The sequence below is a fragment of the Meriones unguiculatus genome, chromosome X (assembly GCF_030254825.1).
Source record: "Meriones unguiculatus strain TT.TT164.6M chromosome X, Bangor_MerUng_6.1, whole genome shotgun sequence".
Taxonomy (NCBI): Eukaryota; Metazoa; Chordata; class Mammalia; order Rodentia; family Muridae; genus Meriones; species Meriones unguiculatus.
Window position 1 is genome coordinate 151,508,433 of NC_083369.1, and position 24,875 is coordinate 151,533,307.

General features: G+C 43.8%; 1 pseudogene; it reads right to left on the reverse strand.

The window, feature by feature from the left end:
- Nucleotides 1-15,204: 15,204 nt before the first annotated feature.
- The window catches only part of LOC132649981 (uncharacterized), a 90,167-nt pseudogene continuing 80,496 nt past the window's right edge, over nucleotides 15,205-24,875 (reverse strand).

The following is a 24,875-nucleotide window of genomic DNA, read 5'->3' on the forward strand; positions in this document are numbered from 1 at the left end:
TCACAATGAAACCATTGTGATTTCACAAAAGGAATGTGACATCCTGCTGGTACCATTGTGATTTCACTCTTTCCTTGCGATGACAAAATGGTAGCCTTTTGAAGTTATAATATCTTTGTGATATCCTAGTAGTGCCACACAAACTCAAAGTGTCGTCTTTGTAGCATGACAATGGTCATGCTGCTAGATGGGAGATACGTTTCCCTTGGAAATAGGCTCCCTGGAGGGCTCTGGCAAAGTGTTGCCCCTGGCCACCTAAGCCAAAAAGACATACACCGAGATTCCTATGCTTCCTCGGTTGCGGGGTTGGATTAATGAGGTTTTTGTTGTTTCTCTACGATTCTTGGAATAGCACAATTAACTATTCAAGGAAACACATTTCTGATAGATTATTAAAAGCTTTAGCAAGAATAGAGTGGAAGAAAAATAAAATCTTAGGAGAAATAATGAATCAGATTCAGTATCAGGAATTGCTTGTGGAAAATCCAGATATTATAGGTAATGAAAGAGCAAGAGCTTTAGGTCTTTCTAAGGAAATATTTCATCAGGATCTGTCAAGATAAATGCTCTGCGTATTCCCACTGCAGTCATTCATGGCAGGAAGCATTACAAGATTAGGGGAAAATAGCGGGCTCCTCCTTTAGTGAGAGATAGCATGGGAAAGCACAAACCTACTGCAAAACCATTACCATACACAGGTGTTTATGATGAAGCAGGAAGAAGATGGGTAAACATAGGCAGTCAGAAGGTTTTATATTATACTACGTTTTATGGACAGACTGGCTCGAGCTCGTCTCCCTTGGTGCCTTATCTCTAAGGAGGATAATAAATCTTTAGCAAGACAAATGGGAGGAGACCCCCTTGGTGCCTTATCTCTAAGGAGGATCGTAAATCTTTAGCCGACTTGGCTTGGAGAACCATAACAGCCCCTGGCTTAGTTAGTAACAATAAAACTGCATAAATAACCACGAGTTTGAGGTTTTATGTCCTTTGTTTGCTTTAATTAAAAGCTTTTAGGCCAAGATTTCTTGTGGGCACTGGTTACACTTTCGATTTAAATGTAAACTTTGTATTGTTGGTAAAAGTCTAAATGATCCTGGAAGTATGCTAACTTCAAGGTGTTTCTTTATGTAATCACTATAAAAGTGTAAGCTTGACTTCAGTAAATTGCAGCAGATTCAAAGCCTTCTTGGTGTTGTGTCTGTCTGTCATCACCGAACCCGTGCCTTCCTGAATATCCAAATCCCTGATTCTCCCGCGGTTGTGGGACCCGACTGGGTCTGTCCGTGGCATAGTAGTACCACTGTGATGTCATTATGCCATTGTCACTAGAGAATAGTACCATTATGATGTCATAGTACAACTGTGATTGCACAATAGTACCATTGTGATGTCACAATTCAATTATAATGTAATAATTCACTTGTAATGTCACAATCACACTATTCCGATTTCAGAGTAGGACTGTGATGTCCTACAAATACGATTGTGATGTCATAATTCCCTTACAATATCACAATACTATCATTGCAATGTCACAATGTCTTTGTGATATACTAATAGTACCATTGTGATGTCACAATGCCTTTGTGACTAGGAAATAGTACCATTGTGATGTCATAGTACAATTGTGATGTCATAATAGTACCAATATGATGGCACAATTCAATTGTAATCTCATAATTCTCTAGTGATGTCACAGTTGAACCATTGTGATGTCACAGCATTATAATTATGATGTCCTTCTAGTACCATTGTGATGTCATAATACCCTTGTGATGTCACAATGTATTTGTGATATCTTAATAGAACCATTTTGATATCATAATGCCATTGTGACTGGAGAATAGTAATATTGTGATGTCATAGTACAATTCAGATGTCACAATGCTACTGCTGTGATGTAACAATTCAATTGTAATGTCATAATTCCCTAGTCATTTCACAATCAAACAATTGTGATGTCACAATATGATTGTGATGTCCCAATAATACCATTGTGATGTCATAATAAACTTGTGATGTCAGAATAGTAGCGTTATGATGCCTCAATGTCTTTCTGATATCCTAATTATACCATTTTGATGCAATAATGCCATTGTGACTAGCGAATATTACCATTCTGTTGTCATAGTACAATTGTGATGTGACAATACTACCATTGTCATGTCAGAAGTCAATTGCAATGTCACTATTCCTACTAAAGTCACAAGCACTTCATTGTGATGTCACAATGTTTCTGATGCCCTACCAGTACCTATGAGATGTCACAATTAAATACTATTGTCGTAATTCCCTAGTGGTGGCCGAATAGAAATATTGTGATGTCACAATATGATTGTGGTATCCTATAAGTAACATTGTGATGTCACAATACTATTGTGATACTCTACTAGTAGAGTTGTGATGATCGTCCTGCTGGTAGTTATGATATCATAATTTCTTTGTGATAGAACAATAGTAGCATTGTGATGTCACAATGTATTTGTGATATCCTAATAGTACCATTGTGATGTACTAATGCCATTGCGACTAGAGAAGAATATCATTGTGATGTCATAGTGCAATTGTTTTGTCACGATAATACCATTGTGATGTCACAATTCAATTGTAATGTCATAATTCTCTAGTGATGTCAAAATCGAACAATTGTGATATCACAATCTGATTGTGATGTTCTACTAGTACCATGTGATGTCATAATATACTTGCGATATCACAATAGTAGCATTATGATGTCATCTTGCCTTTTTGATATCCTAATAGTAACATTGTGATGTCATAATGCCACTGATAGTACCATTGTGATGTCATAGTACAATTGAATGTCACAATACTACCATTGTGATGTCACAAGTTAATTGTAATGCCATAATTCCCCCGTAATGATACAATTACACCATTGATATATCACAATAATATTTTGTTGCCCTACAAGTACCGTTGAGAAGTCAATACTAACGTCACAATTCCTGAGTGCTGGCCCAATAGAAATATAGTGATGTCACAAATCAACTGTGGTGTCCTACTTGTAACGTTGTGATGTCACAATACGATTGTGATACTCTACTAGTACCGTTGTGATGTCACAATAGGATTGTGGTGTCCTACTAGAACCATTGTGATGTCATAATACCCTTGTGATACCACAGTAGTAGCATTATGATGTCACGATGTCTTTGTGATTTCCTCATAGTACCATTGTGATGTCATAATGCCATTGTGAGTACAGGATAGTACCATTGTGATATCATAGAGCAATTGTGATGTCAAAATAGTACAATTGTGATTTCACAAGTCAATTGTAATGTCATAATTCCCTAGCAGTGTCACAATCATACCATTGTGATGTCACATTATGATTGTGATATCCTACTAATACCATTGTGATGACATAATACCCTATCAATTTCACAATAGTAGCTTTTTTGATGTCACAATATCTTTGTGATATCCTAATAGTACCATTGTGATGTTATATTGCCATTGTGACTAGAGAATAGTACCACTATGATGTCATAGTACAATTGTCATGTCACAATAGTATCATTGTGATGTCACAATATGATTGTGATGTCTTACTAGTAAGATTGTGATGTCACATAGTAGCATTGTGATATCACAATGTCTCGGTATTATACCATCGTGATGTCATATTGCCATTGTGACTAGAGTACAGTACCAATGTGATGTCAACGTACAATTGTGATGTCACAATACTAGCATTATCTAGTGATGTCACGATTGAACCATTGTGATGTCACAATTCAATTGTAATATCATAATTTTCTACTGATGTCACAGATGATCCATTGTGATGTCACAATATGATTTTGGTGTCTTATTGCTACGATGTCTTATTTCCATTGTGATGTCACAGTAGTAGCATTGTGATATCACAATGTCTTTGTCATATCCTAATATCACCATCGTGATGTTATATTGCCATTGTGACTAGACTACAGTACCATTGTGATGTCATAGTACCATTGTGATGTCACAACTCAAATTGTAATATCATAATTCTCTAGTGATGTCACATAGGAAGCATTGTGATATCACAATAAGATTGTGATGTCCTACTAGTACCATTATGATTTCATAATTCCCTTGTGATGTCACAATAGTAGCATTGTAAGGTCGCAGTGTCTCCGTGATATCCCAATAATATCATTGTGATATCAGAATGCAATTGTGACTAGAAACTAGTACCATAGGATGTTATAGTACAATTGGGACATCACAATAGTACCATTGTGATGTCACAATTCAACTGTATTGTCATAATTCTCTTGTTAGGTCACAATCGAACCATTGTGATGTCACAATACGAATATGTTATCCTATTTGTATCATTGTGGTGTCATAATACCATTGCGATGTCACAATAGTAAGTAGCATTGTGATGTCACAATGTCTTTGTGATATCCTAATAGTACCATTGTAATGTCATAATGCCATTGTTACTAGAGAATAGTATCATTGTGATATCATAGTACAATTGTGATGTCACAATTGTAATGTCACAATTCAATTATAATCTCATAATTCTCTACTAATGTCACAGTGATACCATTGAGATGTCACAAGACAATTGTGATTTCCTACTAGAACCATTGTGATGTCATAATTCCCTTGTGATGTCACAATAATAGCATTGTGATGTCACAATAACAGCATTGTGATGTCACAATATCTTTTTTGATATCCTAATAGTACCATCCTGATCTCATAATGGAACTGTGACAAAACAATAGTACCATTGTAATGTCACAATAGTACCATTGTGTTTTCATAATTCGCGTGCGATGTCACAATAGTACCATTGTGATGTCAATATTCAATTGCAATGTCATAATTGACTAGTGACATCACAATTGAACAATTGTAATTTCACAATATGATTGTTTTGTCCCACTAGTACCATTATGACGTCATAAAACCTTTGCAATGTCACTATAGAAGCATTTTGATGTCACAATAACTTTGTGATATCCTAAAAGTGATGTCATAATGCCATTGTGACTTGAGAAAAGTACCATTTTCATGTCATAGTACAATTGTCATGTCACAACAGTATAATTGTGATGGCACAAGTCAATTGTAATATCATAATTCTCTAGTAATGTCACAATCACACCATTGTGATGTCACAATACTATTTTGATGCCCTAATAGTACTAGTGAGATGTCACAATTCAATACTAACATCTTACTTCCCTAGTTGTGGCCCAATAGATATATTGTGCTGTCACAGTGCGATTGTGGTGTCATACTAGTAACATTGTGATATCACAATATGAGTATCATACCCTAAAAGTAATTTGTAATGTCACAATATCATTGTGCTGTCTTGCTAGAACAATTGTAATGTCATAATTCTCTTGTGATGTCACAATGTCTTTGTGATATCCTAATAGTACCATTGTGATGCCATAATGCCATTGTGACTAGAGAACAGTATCACTGTGATGTCATAGTACAATTGTTATGTCACAATATTACCATTGTTATGTCACAATTCAATTGTAATGTCGTAATTTTTACTGATGCAAAATCGAACCATTTTGATGTCACAATAAGATTGTGATGTCTTACTAGTACCATTGTGATGTCATAATTCCCTTGTGACATCACAATAGTAGCATTGTGATGTCACAATGTCTTTATGATATCATAATAGTACAACTATGCTGTCATAATGCCATTGTGACTACAGAATAGTACCATTGTAATGTCATAGTACAACTGTAATGTCACAATAGTACTGTTGTGGTGTCACAATTCAATTGTAATGTCAGAATTCTCTAGTGATATCACAATCCGACCATTGTGATGTCACAATATGATTGTGATGTCCTACTAGTACTATTGTAATATCACAATTCCCTTGTGACATCACAATAGTAGCATTGTGATGTCACAATGTCTTTTTGATATTTTAATAATACCATTGTGATGTAATAATGGCATTGTGACCAGAGAAAATTACCATTGTGATGTTGTAGTACAATTTTGATGTTACAATAGTACCGTTGTGATGTCACAACTCAATTGTGATATCATATTTCTCTAATGATGTCACAATCGCACCGTTGTGATGTCACAATACAATTTTGAGGTCCTACTAGTACCATTGAGATGTCCCAATTCAATGGGAACAGCATAATCCCCTAATGTGGCCCATTAGAATTATTGTGGTGTCATATTAGTAACACTGTGATGTCACAATACGATTGTGATATTCTAAAGTAATAATGTAATGCCACAACATCATTGTGCCGTCTTGGTAGTACCATTGTGATGTCATAATTCCCTTGTGATGTCACAATAGTAGCATTGTGATGACACATTGTTTTTGTTATATCCTAATAGTACCATTATGATGTCATAATGCCATTGTGACTAGATAATTGTACCATCCTCTTGCCTCATCCTTCCTGCCTTTTCCCTCTTCCCTCATCCCTCCTTCATCATCCCTTCTACCTCATTCTTCCTATCTCATCCCTACTCTGTCTCATACCTATCTTCTCTCATACCTCGTGACTCCTCCCTTCTCCCTCATCCCTCCTTCTTCATCTCATCCATACTGCCTCATCCATCATCTCTAGTCCCTAATATCTCCTCCCTTCTCCCTGCTTTCTCTTCCCTTCTCCCTTTCCTTCTTCCTTCCTTCACCTTCCATCCTCCCACTTCCGTCCTCCCTTCTCCCTCCTTTCTCCACGTTTCTTCCTCATCTCTGCTCCCTCTTTCCTACTCCCTCATCCCTCCTTCCTGATCCCTTCTCCCTCCTCCCTCCTCCCTCATCCCTTCTCTCATTTCCCTCCACCCTCAACCTTCCTCAAACCTCCTTTCTCTATCATCTCACCTCCCTTCATCCTACTGCTTTATCTCTTCTCCCTCTTCCCATCTCCCTCATTCTTCACCCTCATCCACACTACCTTATACCTCTTCCCTCATCCCTTCTGCATTTTCCCTCCTTCCTATCTCTCCTTCATCTCTCATCCATACTCTCTCATCCTTCATACCACTTCCCTCATCTCTCCTCCCTTCTCCTTCACTCCTCACTCATCCCTCCTCTTTCATCACTCCTTCCTCATACCTCCGCCCTCATACCTCCACTCTCATCAATTTTCCTTCATCCATCCTCCATCAGCTCTCCTCCCTCCTTCCTCATCCTTCATTCCTCCATTATCTGCCCACACCAATCACTCTTCCTTACTCCCTCTTTCCTCCTCCCTCCTCCATCAACCCTGATGCCTTTTCCCTCCTCCCTTCTCCCAACTTCCTCCGTTCTCATGCATCCTCCTGCTTACCTCTTCCCTCCTCCCATTGCCATCTTCCCTCTTTTTTGCTCCTCATTGTTCCTCCCTCATCCATCCTCCATCATACTTCCAACCTCATTCCTCCTCCTCCTTCCTCCCTCACCAGTCCTCCCTCATCCTCCTATTTCATTTCTCCCCCATCATCCCTTCTCCCTCATCCCTATACCCTTATCCCTCATCCAACATCCATCATCCATCCACCCTCACCCATCCTACCTCTTCTATCTTTCATCCTCTCCTTCCTCATTCCTCATTCCTCCTCCCTTCTCCCTCATCCCTTCTCCCTAATCTCTCCTCCATTCTCCCTCCTTCCTCATCCATTCTCTTTTTCCTCCTCCCACAACTCTCCCCCACATGCCTCCTCTGTGATCTCTCCTTCACTCTTCTACTTTATTCCTTCTCCTCCCTCCCTCATCTCTCAACCATACTCCTCATACAACCATACTCCCTCATCCCTTCTGCATTTTCCCTCCTCCATCATCCCAACTTCATTATTCCTCCAACCTCATCCCTACTGTCTCATCACTCCCTCATCTCTCCTCCACCTTACCTCCTCCCTCCTCCCTCATGCCTCCTTCCTCATCCCTCATCTCTCCTGCCTCATCACTCTTCCCTCATTGCTCCTCCCTCATTCCTCCACCCTCCTCAATTTTTCCTCATCCTTCCTTCCTCATCTCTCCTTGCTCATCCCTCACCCCTCATTCCTCTTCCATCATCCCTCCTCCCTCATCCCTCCTCCATCACCCCTCATCCCTCTTGCCTCCACCCACATTTCTACTCCCTCATCACTCCTCCCTCATCTCTCCTCTCTCATCCCTACTCCATCATTCCTCCTCCCTCATTCAACCTCCCTCATCCCTCCTCTCTCATCACCCTTCCCTCATCACTCCTCCATTCCTCAACCCTCATCACTTTTCCTTCATTCCTGCTCCCACATCTCTCCTCTCTACTCCCTCATCCCTCATTCCTCATCCATCATCTCTCTTCCATCATCTCTCCTTTCTCATCCATACTCCCTCATCCCTTATCTCTCCAGCCTCATCTATCTTCCCTCATCTGTCCACCCTCTTCCTTCCCCCTCATCTCTTCCCTCCATCTCTCCTCCCTCATCCCTCTTACATCTCCTTCCAATTTCATCCCTCCTTTATGATCCTGCTCCCCCATTTCTCCTCCCTCATCCATCCTCACTCATCTCTCCACCCTCCTCCATCTTCTCTCCTCCCTCATTACTCCACCCACTTCTCTCCTCCCTCATCCTTGTCCCTCATCCTTCCCTTCCTGCCTTATCCCTCCTCCCTTATCCCACTTCCCTCATCCCTCATCTGTCATTTCGCCTCCCTCATTCCTCCTCCCTCATCAATGCTTTCTCATCTCTCCTCGCTCATATCTCCTCCCATCTGCCTCAAACCTTGTCCCTCCTCCCTTCTCTCTCATCACTCCTCTGTCATCAATTCTTCCTTCTCCCTCATCTCTCCTCATTCATCCCGCCTCATCAGTCCTCCACTCCCCTCATCCATCATCCTTCCTCTTCTCTCCTCCCTTCTCTCACCTCCCTCTTATCTTGTCTATTTTTCTTCCTCCCTCAACTCACTTCCCACATCCAGCCTCCATCATCTCTCTTCCCTTCAACTTCTTTCTTTGTTCCTTCACTCTTCTCCCTTCTCCCAACCCCCTCACCCACATCCAAGCTCCCTATGTTTCTTGCTTCATCCCTCCTGCCTGTTTACTCCTCCTTCCTCCCTTATTCATCATACATTCAACCTCATCCTTCCTATCTCTTCCCTCCTCCCTCATCTCTCCTCTATTATTACTCTTCCCTCATCACTCCTTCATCATCTCTCATCCATACTCCCTCATCCATCATGCCTCCTCCCTCACCTCTCCTCCCTCATCTCTCCTCCCACCTCCCTCTACACTAATCACTCCTCTCCATCCCTCATCTGTAATTCCTTCTTCCTCATTTCTCATCCCTCATCTCTTTTCCCTCATTTCTCCTTCCTCAGTCCTTCTCCCTCATCCCTCCTACTTCATCTTTCCTCCCTCATCAATACTCCTTCCTCCCTTTTCTCTCATGCCCCTCCCTTACCCCTATTCCCTCTTCCCTCTGTCATATTCTTCCTTCATTCTTCCTTCTTCTTTATCCTTAATCCCTCATCACTCCATCATCCCTCATCCATACTCCCACATCCATCATACCAGGTCCCTCATCTCTACTCCCTCCTCTCTCCTCCTTCTTCCTTCCTCCCTCCTTTCTCATCTCACCTGCCTCCTTCCTCCGACTTCATCCTTCCTTCATTATCCCTCTTCCCACCCATCTCATCCCTTCTCCTTCATCACTCCTCCCTCATCTCTCCCCCTTCCTCCCTCATCTCTCCTCCCTCCTTCCTCATCTCTTCTCCATCTTCCCTCTTACCTCATCTTTCCTCCCTTATCTCTCTTCCATCTATCCTCCTCCTTCATCTCTCTTCCCTCCTTCCTTATCTCTCCTTCATATTACCTCCTCCCTCATCTCTCCTCCATCTTCCCTCATCACTCATTCCTCTGACCTCATATCTCCTCCCTCATTTGTCCTACCTAATTCTACATCCCTCCTCCTTCATACCTCCTCCCTCAACACTTCTCCCTTATTTCTCCTCATCCATCCTTCCTCCTCCCTCCTCTTTTATCCCTTCTCCCTCCTCACTCCTCCCTCATCTCCACTCCCTCCTCCCTGCTCCCTTCTCTCTCTACCTTCTTCCATGATCAATCCTTCCTCATCCCTTATACTTTCTCCCTCATTCCTCCCTAATTTCTCTCTCCTCCCTCATCTCTTTTCTATCCTCCATCCTCTGTCATCCTTCCAAACTCATTTATCCTCTCTCCTTTCTCCTGCTTCATCTTTCCTCCCTTTTCTCTCCTCTCTCATACTTCCTCCCTCTTCACTCATCTCTCCTCATCCCTCTTCCTCATACTTCCTCCCTCCTCACTCATCTCTCCTCATCCCTCCTCCCACATACCTCCTCCCTCATCACTCCCACTTGATCTCTCCTCTCCCATCTCTCCTCTCTCTTCTTTCCTCCATTATTCCTCCTCCCTCCTCCACCATCCCACCTTTATCGTCCCTGGACCCTTATCCCTCTTTTCTCATCCCTATGATCTCATCTCTCCTCCCTCATCTCTCTTTCCCCTATCATCCCTCATCTCCCTCCCTCCTCTCTCCTTCATCATCCTTCCCTGTCTTCTGTCCCCCCTCTTTTATCCTCTCTCGTGTCTCCTCCCTCATTCCTCCTTCCTCCTCTATCCTCCCTCATCTTTAATCCCAAATCTGTCCTCTCTCATATCTTGTCCCTCATCCTTCCTCACTCATCCTAACTTTCTAATCACTCCCCCTACACTGTTCTCCTGCATCGCTCCTCCCTCCTCTCTTCTCCCACATCCCTAATCCCTCCTCCATCCTCTCTTTTCACTCTTTCCTCATATCTTCTCCCTCATCTTTTCTCCTTCATTCCTCCTCACTTTTCCCTCCTCCCCATTCCTCCTACCTTACCAAATCTCCTTCACCCCTCCTCTCTCATTTCTCCTCCCTGAACTCTGCCCCCTCATAATTCATTCCTCATCCCTCTGCCATCCTCTCTCTTCCCTCATATCTCATCTCTTCTCCATCTTCTCACCTACTTCATGCCTATGACCTTATCCCTCCTCCCTCATCCTTCCACTCAACTGTCCTCCTTCATCTCTCCTCTCTTCCTTCCTTCCTAATCCCTCCTCCTTCATATTTCCTCCCTCCTCTGTCCTCCCTCTTTCCTCCTCCCTCTACTCTCCTCCATCATCTCTCCTCCCTCCTCCATCTTCTCTCCTGCCTCTTCCCTCATCTCTTGGCCCTCATCCCTCCTACCTCATTCCTCTACCCTCATATCTACTCCCTCATCACTCCTCCCTCATCTCTGATACCTTATTTGTCTTCCTTCCTCTTCTTCACTCATACCTCCTCCCTCATACCTCCTCCCTCTTTCTTCCTCCATCATCTCTTCTCCCTCAGTCCTCCTCCCACATCCCTCCTTCCTCATCTCTCCTCCCTTGTCCATCTCCCTCATCCCTAAACCCACCTCCTTTCTTCCACCTCCCTCATCTCTCCTAGATAATCCCTCTTCCCTCATTCCTTTTCCCTCCTTCATTCTTCTTCCTCTCTCTTCCCTTATCTCTCCTCCCTCATCCCTCCTCCCTCACATCTACCTCCTCCCTCTCATTTACCTCCTCCCTCTTCTCCCCTGTATCATTACTCCTCACCCCTCCCTCATCTGCCCTCATTCATTCCTCTGTTCTCGTTCCTCTTCTCTCATTCCTCCTTTTTTCTTTCTCCTCCCTCATCCTTTTTTCTCATCTGTCCTTCTGCATCTTTCCTCCTTAATCGATCCTCCTTCATGCCTTTCCCTCCTCCCTAACCCTAAACCGAATCTGAACCCTTACTACAACCCAAACCCCAACCTGAACGCTAACCCAAACATCAACCCTAATCCTAACCATAAACCTAAATTTAACCCTAATGCTTATCCTAACCCCAAACCTAACCATAAACGTTACCCTAACATTAATATTAATTCCAAACCTAATCCCAACTTGAACCCTAAACCTAACCCTGTCCCAAACCCTAACACTAACCCTAATCCATACCCAATCCCGAAACCTAACCTGGACCTAACCTGAACCCTAAACCTAACCATAACTATAACCCTAACACTAATGCTAAACCTAACCCTTATCCTAATCCTAATCCAAACCAGAACCCTAACCATAACAATAACCATATTACTAACCTGAACCCTAAACCTAACCCTAAATCTAAACCTAATAAGAACATGCAACCAAACCATAACCAGAACCCTAGCCTAACCATACCTGAAACTGAACCCTAACCATAACCTGAACCTTAACACTAAACCTACTCCTAACACTACCCCTAATACCAATCCTAAACTGAACCCTAACCTGGGCCCTAACAGAAACCCTATCCCTAAAACTAATCCTAACCCTAACCCTAAACCTAACCCTAACCCGAACACAAACCTGAAACCTAGACTTAACCCAAACCGGAACCCTAACCCTAACTTAAACAGAACATTAACCCTAACCCAAACACAAATCTGTACCCTAGCCCTAACCCTAACTCTAAAACTAAACCTAACCTGAAACCTAACCCAAACCCTAACCCTAAACCTTACCCTAAATAGGCACTTCCTAAATATATACTTGAACCAAACCCAAACACTAACCAGAAGTCTAAAAAGAAACTAAAACCAAACCCTAACCTTAATCCTAACCATAATCCTAATCCTAACAATAACACTAAAGCAATTCTTAACCCTAACTCTAATCTGAGCCCCAAACCCAAACACTAACCCAAATCCTAAAAAGAAACCAAAACCAAACCCTAACTCTAACCCTAACCCTAATATTAAGCCTATTCCTCACCCAAACACTAACCTTAAACTTAACCCTAACTGAAAACTTAACTGTAACACTAACCCTAAAGCTAATCCTAACCATATCCTTAACTTGAACCCTAACCATAAAAAGAGCCTAACCCAGCCCAAATCTGAACCCTAACCAAAAACAGGACCATACACATAAACCTAAACCTATCTCTATCCCTAACTCTAACCCTAACCCTGACTGGAGCCTAATCCAACCCGAATCCAAACCCTAACCCAAAATGGAACCATATCCATAAACCTAAACCTAACCCTAACTGTAACCCTAACCCTGACCCGAACCCGAACCCGAACCCGAAACCTAATTCTAACCCTAACCCTAACCCAAACCGTGAACCTAATGAGAACATGCACACAAGCTCTAACCAGAACCATGAACATAACCCTAGCCTAACCAAACCCGAATTTAAACCCTAACCTGAACCCTAAACTGTAACCTGAACCCTAACACTAAACCTACTCCTAACACTAATCCTAATCCCAATCCCAAAGCAAACCCTAACTGAGCCCTACCACAAACCAAATCTCTGACCCTAACCCTAAATGAACCCAAACCCTAAACCAAAAATCAAACCTAAACCTAACACAAATTCTAACCCTAACCCTAACCCTAACCCTAAACCAAACCCAAACAGGAATTCTAACCCTAAACCTAAACTTAACCCTAACCCTATCTGGAACCTGATCCCTAAACCTAAATGCTGCACCCTAATCACAAACCTAACCCTAACTGGAACCCCAACCCAAACCCTAACCCTAACCAAACCCAAAAACTTGACCTAACCCAAACCCAAACCCAAACCCTAACTCTAAACCTAACCCTCACCCTAACACTAAAATTAAGCCAAACCCTAACCCTAACCAAAACCTATCACTAACCCTAACCCTAACCTTAACCCTAATCCTAACCTTAACCTTAACCTTAACCTGAACCCTAACCCAAACCCTAACCGTAACCCTAAACCTGAATCTAACGCTAACCCAAAATCTAACTTAATCTTAACCCCCACCCTAAACCGAAGCCAAACTAGAACCCTAACCCTAACCCTAAACTGAACCCAATCCTAACCCTAACCCTAATACTAACCCTACCCTCAACCAAACCCTAACTCTAACCCTAACTTTTACCAAACCCTAACACTAATTCTAACCCTTATATGAACCCTAAACCGTAACCAAACTATAAACCTAGCCCTAACACTTACCCTAACCCGAACGTGAGCCCAAAACTGAACCCTAAACCTAACTCTAAATTTAAATGTAACCTTAACCCTAACCCGAACCATAACCCTAACACTAACTGTAAACCTACTCTGAAACCTAACTCTAACTCTAAGCCTAACCCTAACCTGAAACCAAAATCGAACCCTAACCCAAACCTGAACCCTAACCCTAACAGTAACCCTTACCCTAACCCTAACTCTCACCCTAATCTGAAACCTAAACCTTACCCTAACCCGCAGCCTAATGCAAACTCTACCCCAAACCCGAACCCTAACTCTAACCTAACCCTTACCCTTACACTAACCCTAAACCTAACCCTAACCCTAATCATCACCCTAACCCTAACCCTAATCATAACCCTAATCCAACCCTAACCCTAACCCTTACACTAACCCTAACCTGAACCCTAAACATCATTCTAACCCTGACCCTAACCCTAACCGTAAGATTCAGAAGTTCTCCTTAGAAACACAGACACTGGATTCCAGAAACCAGCTCCCTTCTCCGAGTCTCCAATAGGAAGAAGGTGTTTCATGCCTTCCATGGTCACACTTGTTTTCTCTTTTGGACTGAGTGGATACCAGGGAATACTTGTGGCTCAGCCATGCACAGTGGACTCCTAAGCAGAAGAGATCTTCCACACGCCAACATAATGCCTGCATCATACTCAGTGGATCCCACCAGGCATTAGAGTGTTCATGGGAGTAATTTTACTCATGTGCTAAGCATCCTCAGTGCACAATTGTCCTTCCTGCCCTCCACAAAAAGCAGACCTCTCAGCAGTGATGTGGTCGCACGTTCTGCTCTGCCCTCTGTACACATTGAGGCTTAAATGTCGGCAACCTGATGCACGCTCACATTCCAGAGTGTTGCTTTTCACTTTAACAACAGACCTCACACCTCAGATTTGCTTCTTTGATTTGAGTCATTTTCATTTCACCAGCATTTTTGCTGGTTATTGGGAGTTGGTGTGATTTGAACACATCATCTTAGGAGGCAGAGTTTGGGGTGTGAATATCTTTAAAGAAGAAACACAATGAACAGTCAGGGAAGATTTTATATTCAGACAAAATCTCAAAATCAAAGCTATTTTATTTTAAATAGAAAACTACATCAGTGTTGTGTAGGTGCAGGGCATTTGTGCATGGAGTCACCTGGCACACTTTCCAAACACTAACACTCTCTTCTCAGACCTTCTGATTGGCCTGTTTGGAAGGATGCTGCCATTCAGATTCCTCTGTGGTTTCAAGGATCATAATCGCACCAAGGAGTGACAGGGTGGTTGTCTGGTGACCTATTGGGGGCACATGAGCACTGTGCTCATTTATCAGCCTGCTTCCTTTCCTGGAAATATGGGTGGAAAGTAAAGGGTGGTTTTGCTGTAGAGATCTGCCACACAGTTCCAGATCACAGAAATAATTCTACACAGGCTACTGAGGACCAGAATGAAGACAGAGCCCTTGCAGCCCGGTATTGGAATCTCATGGACGGGGCTTTTTTGATGCTGACCCTAATGCTGCTGAGCAAAATTCAGGTGAGATGGTCTAGTTTGGGTTGACAGGGCTGTGCACCAGATTTCTCGTCACAGAAGTACAGATGTCAAACTCCTGATGCAATAAGCTTCCCAGAGTCCGATGTACAGAAGCTGAACAAGCTTATCTTCAAATTCCCACAGGTGCCAGAATCTGCTGCTCACAATGATTATCCCAAACCCCAAAGACAGGAGGCTACAGAGAAGTCAGCCAGTCTCCAGATCCACTCCTTTGCCCGAGCAAATCTGAACATGAGATAGAACAAGTGTAATATCAAGCTGGGGACATAACAAAAGTGTGGGAATACTTATAGATCATGGTGTACAGAGCACTTAATCCTCTCAGTGGTCCCTGCTCTTTCAATATTCTACTGAAGTGGTCTGTATACACTATTCAGGTCCTACACCATAGATAAATATGCATAAAAGGCCTTGATATATATGACTCTGGCAGGAGTCCCGACTGTAAGGGGGTTTGGACACTATTTGACTGTACACCTCACATGCTGCTCTGTTTCTATTTGATGACTAGGAACCTCAAGACTTAGAGCGAATGGTAGAATAAGCATTTGTAGTCTCATTGATGGTCACTCTTACTGCATCCTTTTTTGCAAAACACAACGATTTTAAATAACTTTAATGCATGTTCCAAAACGGGGGTATGTGCAAATTATTGTAGTGGATGATCGCATGACCTTAACTAGAACAGTTTCATATCTGTTTAACCCTTCAGAAGAAAGAAGCCAAAAGAAACCTAATGTTCACAGTCTGCTCATTTATGTAAAACACACACACACACACACACACACACACACACACACACACATACACGACTTCTTTAACCATCTGAATATATATCGTAATCATGCACAAAAAATGATGGTGGGTTGAGCAGGTAATGGGGATGGTACCATCATCATCCCTTTCCTATTTTCTCCACAGTGTTCATTTCTAGAGAGAGTTACGTGTGATAGTTCACAATTAAAACAGCCTGAGCACAAAATTAAACTTTTGCTTGTAACTGGACAGATATAAATTGGTATTGGAGTGATGATCACCTACTGTGTGTGAGGTGCCAAGTTCACAGCCCAGGGTCACAGAACAATATGTTAGTGAAAGATGAGGAATCATGGATATGGGCATTCTGTTTCTGCTCTTTATTCAGTGTTGCACCTTGATAAAATTGGCTTCATTTGGATGCAACACAGAATGTATGGAGAACCACCGACATCTTTGACGAAATACTTACACTTCACAATAATAGTATGAAACACTTAATTGGATCTTCCATCAATTCATATCTTTGACTGTAGCAATAAGGAAAATGATAAAATCATGCTGGATGTGCTGATAAGTCATTTACAGAAAGGAAGGGGTTGAAATTCCTCAGTAATTCTAGTATTTATTTGCATAATGCCATTACCCTTGCACAGGCAGAATTTTAAGGGGCCTACAAAGGAGATTTATTTGCAGTAGACACTATCTACCAGCTACCCAGTGTTCCAGAATCTTCTGTGTCTTGAGCTTCCTAAAAGGGGGAAGGCAGTAGATGCGTTGCTTGGGAAATTACATCAACAAGGTGGGTGTACAATAGATGGTGTCTTCGGTTCTCCCATGGGCCTTGTCTTGCTGAGGCAGGTCTGAGGCAGAAGACAGCAGGGGTAGTGTGCTTTGAATCAGAAAAGAAATTGGGGTGGAGAATGATTTCAGGTCAGACAGATGAGCTTCTGTGGCAGACATGGGGTCTGCCTTGGCTGAACCCATGCATTTTGTAAAGAACCAACAGAAAGTCTTCATACTTCATATTTTGTGTTTTTACCTTTTAGTGTTGTCACTGACATGATCCGTTGGGAGGATTCAGTCATTACCTCCTCTTCTAAGTCACGGGAAATCTGTGTCAGGGAGAGTGTCATCCAGAGAGTGGAAGGTTCTGAGTAAGAAGTTCTGTCAGTCACATGCTCCTGCCCAGCACCAAGCCGTGCTGCAGGCTCTCCACATTTTGAATTCCTATCTCATGTTTTGCTTCATTTGAAAATACTTTTTTAACAGTCCAGGAGATTAATGGCCATTCACAGTCACTCACACACTTACTAGCCCCACTTTATACAGCTAATTCTCATCATCAGTGTCAGTGAGTTACACACATATGTGGTCAATTCAGGCCCAGGAGCCTTAATATTCATACACAGGCTTTCCTGGCATCTATGATGTTCACCAGGATGTCCTCAAATGGAAGGGATGTTCAAAAGTAGCCCAATCTATACGTCACAGGTCATCTTTGGCATTTTCAGTCCTAGGATAGTGAAGGTGGTTAATGAAATCCACCTGGAATATATAAAAGCCTTACTTTTTATCTCTCTTATAGGAAGACCAAATATTAGTGACTGCCAACCTTAAGAGAACCAAGTTACTGTAAAGATTCTTTTTATTTCACATCATTGACAAAAACTTTAAAGATTTATCGAAATGTTGCCCATTTTCCCCAAAAACACTTATGGCAGTATATGTCAGATGCCAAAGCTGTATTGTATGCACAATATGCTCAAAATCCTTAAGATATAAATCCACTTTTTTATGCTTGTAATACACAGTTTCCCCCTCAGACCCAAGTTTACAATGTGTAGACTATGCTTATTCTCTAATATGTAAATGATACACTAAATATAAAAAACTGAGAAAGCTGATTAATTCAAGTTAATACGATGGTGTGCCAAAAAGACAAAAGAACATCACGCCTGAAGACAAAACACCCCCAAGAAGACATAAAAACCAAATCCTGCACAATCGACATTCCATGTAAAAAAAGCCTGAACAAAGTGTCAATGTGCTACACAATTCCATTTCTGTGTGGGAACGTGTAGATTTGATGCACCACTGTCATTTTTACAGTCTTTGGCACTCTCGTTTCCACATATCCCCTTGCTTTGAGATGATGAACAACTGCTACCAAATCACCAATCACCGAAATTCCACTGTAGCTTAGTCTGAGTAAAATCCATCATAGAAGTATTCCATTGTTCTGGGCATGATGACACCATGTCTCTCTTGCGAGGTTTCCTCCTCTGTGCAAACCACAGATGAAGGTGTAATTCTGGACTTGAACTGCATGGAAGAGACAGTGAGGTCTGCCTTTCCATTTTCTTCACATGCCTGCAGATCTTTCTCAGGCACTCAGACACTCATGTCATTGTGGCAACCAATCATATTTGAGGTAGAAGCGCTTTCACCATTGGCCCAAGTTGGTGATGTAGGGGACCCCACTGATCTTGATGGGGTCAACTGTGGACCATGTTTGATTGCGATGGTGAAGATCAAAAAGTTGACATCGATCCATGAACACTCTCAGATGTGGTAGTCATGAAGAACTTCCTCCTTGGATGGCTGCTAAGGTGGAAACTAAGGGATTGGTGGCTGAGCCTTACCCCTTTCTCCTGTTCTACAAGGGTTTCTGAGGTGCCAGTGTGTGAACACAGCCTCAACTTCAATGGCCTCATCGGAAGGAAGCTCTCCGGAGTCACCCAGGTCCAGCTGAGGACAGAGATCTATGATGCCCATCCCTGATACCCTCTTCCCCGGCCGCATACCACCTTTAATGTGCCCACAAAATGGAACTCATGAGAAGCACATGTGCCCTTGAGCTGGAGAGCCTGGGGAGCTGTTTAAGGGCCCATCATCAAGTTTCCTCAGGGTGTCTCTATCGGCCACCAACTCTGACATGTTCACACAGTGAGCCACAGTGAACAGGCTTATGTTGCCATGAGTACAAGGCCGAGGTGACAGTTCCAGAGCAATGACCAGGCTCCAATGGGCACATGTGAGATCTCAGAGTGAAGTCTTTAAGATCAGTTCATCATGTACCAAACAGCCGCTATGGCATACTAGAACAAGGTGTAGACCATTCGTGGTTGTCCACCTGACCACATCTGAAACTAAGGGACCAGTCACATCTCTGAGGATTTGGTTCCTTTATGAAATCCCTTGAAATACAAAGACTTATTTCTCATTAAGATCTCTGAGGTAAGGAGTTATGACGTTAAATAGACATCATTTGAGATAAGCAGCCCCCTTTAATCTAGACCACACATGTGCTGGTTGCCTACAGAAAGGACACAGACCGAAGCTTGTCATCGCTGTTTTCTTCTGCTCACTCCTATAGCAGTCCACTCCCTAACTGGCATTGATGCTCACTTTTTGATTGCAGAATATACTGCCATCTGGCTGTGACATGCAGCATTTTTTTTCCAAAACACCTACTGTGTTCTTAGACATTCTTTTGGTAGACAGCCATTGTTGGAAATGCTGAGCTACAAACTGTAAGTCACTCTAATAAATTGCCTTCATAGACAGATAGAGAGGTAGATAGATAGATAGATAGATAGATAGATAGATAGATAGATAGATAGATGAGACGTAGATATAGATAATAGATAGGTGACAAAATGAGAGATTATAGGTAGATGAATGATAGATGATAGATAGATAGAGATAGATGACAGATAGAATATAATAGATGGAGGATATATGATACTTGTAGATATTTGTAGATACTTGTAGATATTTGTAGATATATAAAGACTGATAGATCATATATGGAGGCATACACACATACCTACACAGACACACGACAGAGATCTAAATCCTGACATTATAAAGATCCCTGTCAAATAAACACGTGTTGATAGAAGTTATTCTAGAGTAAAAGTGAGATATTTTTTAACATCTAGCATAGGTTTTCCAGTTTGCTACAGCTGTAGCTCCTGCACACTTCTCCCGTCACTGAAGCAACTCAGGGAAGTGCAAAGTGAACTATAGGCCTGCAGTGTAGACTGTTCTACAAACATAAACAGACAAATACATTTGGTCATCCTGATTCACCAATGGTGAGGGACAAGGGATGCATGTAAAACAGAAAATGAAGGTGCTGGGGGATGGCTTTTTCCTCATCAGAGAAGGAACTTCGGGGAGAAAAGTAGCTGATCTTCTGAGGCCAGGGACATGGCAGGGGAGGGTGGGCAACCAATGACAGACCCGAGGAAGAGCCTCAGTCCCTGGGAGCAAGTGACAGGGTATGTGTGTGTACTTAAAGACACAGGGCTGCCAGTCATACACACCTCGAGCTCACCCCACCATTCTTATTGTTGGAGCTTCATGCTGATCCCTGACATGGCAGACGGGGTTCGGGGAATCGCACATCCTCATGTTCAGGGTAGAAGCCACAATGATGGCAACTGCAGGGCTGTCCTCACCACCACCCGGAAATTGTTGTGTTGTGTTGTATTGTATTGTATTGTATTGTATTGTATTGTATTGTATTGTATTGTATTTTACTTTACTTCATTTTATTTAATTTTACTTTATTATTTTCTTTTTTATTCATTTTATTGTTCAGTGGTAGCCTCACTCCTCCATTCCATCCCCCCTTGACTGTCCCTCACAGAAGGGGAGCCCCCTTTCCCACCCACTCCAGCTCATTAAGTTGCAGCAGGACTGAGCCAGGTGTGCCCACTACGGGAAGTTATCAAGAGGCTGCCAGTGAGTCCCTGTGCCATGCTGCCTTCTAGTCCACAAGCACAGTGAACACAGAAGGCTGAGGCTGCGACATCACATTAAGGGCCCTGGGTGGGGTCCTTGCCTGGTCCCTGGATGAGGCCACCAGCCCGGCCCCATCTTTACCCTGGTTAGGGGGCTCTCTTGACCTTCGTGATGAGCTCCTGTCATCTCTGTGTACTTTTCCCTTTCCTCTCACTGTCCCCAGGGCTCCCTGTGCCCACACCCACTCAGTATCTCTGCCCTGAGGTGCTAGGGGCAAAGTGTCTCAGAGTATGACTGACAGACCCCTGATTGCACACAGCAGGGAGATGTTGGTTTAAAGACTGTGTGGGAGAATGGCTGTTGCCTCCAGATGCAAGGAGACTGGTCTAGTTAGGGGTGTCCTCCTCAGTCTGTCCCATTTGCTGCCAGGTCACTCTAATCAAGGCCTCCTCACATCCTCCCAGGGGCCAGCCATGACGCTGGGGGGGGGGTCTCCAGCCTGTCAAAGGGACTACCCAAACCTGGGTTCTAATTTCTTCACAAGAATCTGTCTTCTCTACCTCTCTGCCCTCGATCTCCTTCTCTTTTTTCTCCCTCTTCCCTTTTTTCCTCTCTCCTCTCTCCCTCCCTTTCTAAACACTTTCTCTCTTCCTCTGTCTCTCCCTCTCTCCTTCTATCCCTCTCTTCCTCTCTCATTCTCTCCCTCTCTTCCTCTCTCCCTCTCTCTCCCTGTGTCTCTCTCCCTGTGACTCTCCCTTTCCCTCCTTCTCTCTCTACTTCTATTTCTCTTTCATGTTCTTCATCTCTCTCCCTCTCTGTTCCTCCTCCCTCTCTCCCTCCCTCTCTCATCTTTCCCTCAGACTCTCCCTCTCCCTCTCTCTTCCTTTTTCCCCCTCCATCTCTCTCCCCCTCTCTTTCACTCTTTCACTCTCTCCTGTACTCTCCTTTCTCTCTCCATCTCTCCCTATCTCTATCCCTCTCTCTCCTCTCTCTCCATCTGTCACTTTCTCTCTCCCACTCTCCCTCTTGCTCCCTCTCTCTTCCTCTCTTTCCCTTTCTCCTCTCTCCTCCCTCTCTCTCCCTCTCACTCCTTGTCTCTCTCTTTCCTTCTCCATCCCTACCACTTTCTCTCCCTCTTCCTCTATCCCTCTGTCCCTCTCTTCCTCTCTCTCTCTCCCTCCCTCTCTGTTGCTCCCTATCCCTCACTCTCCCTTTCTTCCTCTAGCTCCTTTCTCTCCCTCTTTCTTCCTTCTTCTCTTGCTCTCTCTACCTCTCTCCCTCCCTTGATCCCTCTCTTTCTCTCTCATTCTCTCTCTCCCCCTCCCTCTCTTTCCCTCTGTCCCTCTCTCACCCTCTCTCTCTCACTCAGTCTCTCCCTTTCTCCATCTCTACCTTTCTCCCTCTCCCATTCTGCAACTCTCTCCCTCTCTGTTCCTCTCTTCCCTTCCCTCTCACTCCCTCTTCTCTCCTCTCTCTCCCGCTTTTTCCCTCTCTCACCCTCTCTCCCTCCCTTTCACCCTCTGTCTCCCTCTATGTTTATGCCTCTCCCCCTCTCTCTCCATGTCTCCCTCTCCCTCCCTCAAACTCTCACTGTGTCTCTCTCCCTGTGACTTTCTCCCTCTCTCTTCTACTCTTTCCTTGTCCATCTTTCTCCCTCTATTCCTCTCTCCCTCTGTCCTCTTCGTGTCTCTCTCCCTCTCTTTTCCTCCTTCTCCCTCTCTCTTTCCCTCTCACTATCTCTCTCCCTCTCACTCCCTTTCTTTCTCCTTCTATCTCCCTCACATTCACTCTCCCTCTCTTCCTCTTTCTTCCTCCCTCTCTCTTTCCCTCTCTACATCTCTCCATATCTCTTCCTCTCCCTTCTCTCTCCATATTTGTTCCTCTCTCCCCCTCTCTCTCCATCTCTCACTCTCTCTTTCTCTCTCTCCCACTGTCTCCCTCCCTCTCTCCTTTCTCCCTCCCATTCTCCCTCTTTTACTCTCCCTATCTCCCAATCTCTCTCCATTTCTCTCCTCTATCCCTCTCTATATATCTCTCTTCTCTCTCACTCACTCTCCTTTTCTCTCTCCCACTGTCTCCCTCCCTCTCTCTCCTTTCTCCCTCCCATTCTCCCTCTCTTTCACTCTGTCACTCTCTCTCTCCCACACTCTCCTTCTCCCTCTCTCCCTCTGTCTCCCTCTATTTCCCTCTCTCTTGCTCCCTCTCTCTCACTCCCTCTCTCTATCCCTCCCTATACCTCACTCTCCCTCTTTCTCTACCTATCTCCCTCTCCCTCTCTCTTTCTCTATCCCTCCCTCTTCCCCTGCCTCATGCTCTCTCCCTGTCACTCCCTCTCTCCATCTATCTCTACCTCTCTCTGCCTCTCCCCATTTCTCTCCTTGTCTCCCTCTTTCTCTCACTCTCTCCCTCTCTCACTGTGACTCTCTTCCTCTCCCTTTCTCTCCCTGTGTTTTTCTTCCTGTGACCCTCTCTCTTCCACTCTCTCCTTGTCCATCCCTCCATCCCTCTCTCCCTCTATTCCTCTCTCCCTCTGTCCTTCTCTTCCTCTCACTTTCTCTCTCTTGGTTAAACTTCCCCCTCCTCTGCATCTCACTCCCCTTCTCCCTCACTCTCTCCCTCCCTCTCTCTCCATCTCTCTTCCTCTTTCTCTCTCCCTCCATCTCTCCCTCTCTCTTTCTCTCTCCCTATCTCTCCATTTTCTCCTCTCTTCTTCTCTCTTTCCCTCTCTTTTTTCTCTCTCTCCCACCATCTCCCTCCCTCTCTCCCTCTGTCTTTCTCATTCTCTGTCTCTTTCCCTCTGTCCCTCTCTCCTTCTCCCTCACTCCCTCCCCCTCTCTCTCCCGCTATTCCTCTCTCCATGGCTCACTCTATTCCTCTCTCCCTGGCTCACTCTGTTCCCCTGTCTCTCTTCATGTATGTCTCCCTCCTGCTTTCTCCTTCTATGGCTCTGTCTCCCTCTATTTCCCTCTGTCTCTCCCTCTCTTTTCCTCTCCCTCTCCCTCTCCATCTCTCAATTTCTCTCCTCTATCCCTCTCACCTTCTGTCTCTCCCTCTGTCTACCTCTCTCCTTCTCCCTCTCTCCTCTCTCTCCATCTTTCTCTCCCTCTCTTTTTCTCTCCCTCTCCTGTGTCTCTCTCTCTGTGAGTCTCTCTCTCCCTCTCTCTCTTTCACTCTCTCCTGTCTGCCTCTCTCTCTCCATCTTTCTCCCTCTCTCTCTTTCTCTCTCTCTCCTTATGTCTCTGTCACTGTGAGTCTCTCTCTCTCCCTCTCTCTCTTCCACTCTCTTCTTGTCCATCTCTCCCCCTCTCTCCCTTTATTCCTCTCTCCCTCTGTCCTTCTCTTCCTGTTTTTCTCCCTCTCTGTTTCTCCTTCTCCCTATCTCCTACTCTCTCTTTCTTTCTCCCTCCCTCTCTCTATACCTCAGTTCCTCTTTCCCTGTCTCTCTCTTTCATCCTTCTCTCCCTCTCTCTTACTCTCTCTCCCTCACTCTCCCTCTCTCTTTCTCTCCCTCTTTCTCCCTCCTATTGTCCCTCTCTTTCCCTCTGTCCCTCTATTTCTCTTTCCTTAGCTCCCACTATTCCTGTGTCTCTCTTCCTGTGTGTCTTCTGCCCACTTTCTCCTTTATGGTTCTCTCTTCCTCTCTCTCTCTTTCTCCCTTTCTCCCCTTATCTGCCTCCTCTCTCTCTCCCCCGTCTCCCTCTGTCCCACCCTCACCCTCTCTCTCACTCCCTCTCTACTTCTCTCTATCTCTCCCACTCTTTCTTTCTCTTCCTTGCAGCACCACCTGTTTCCCTC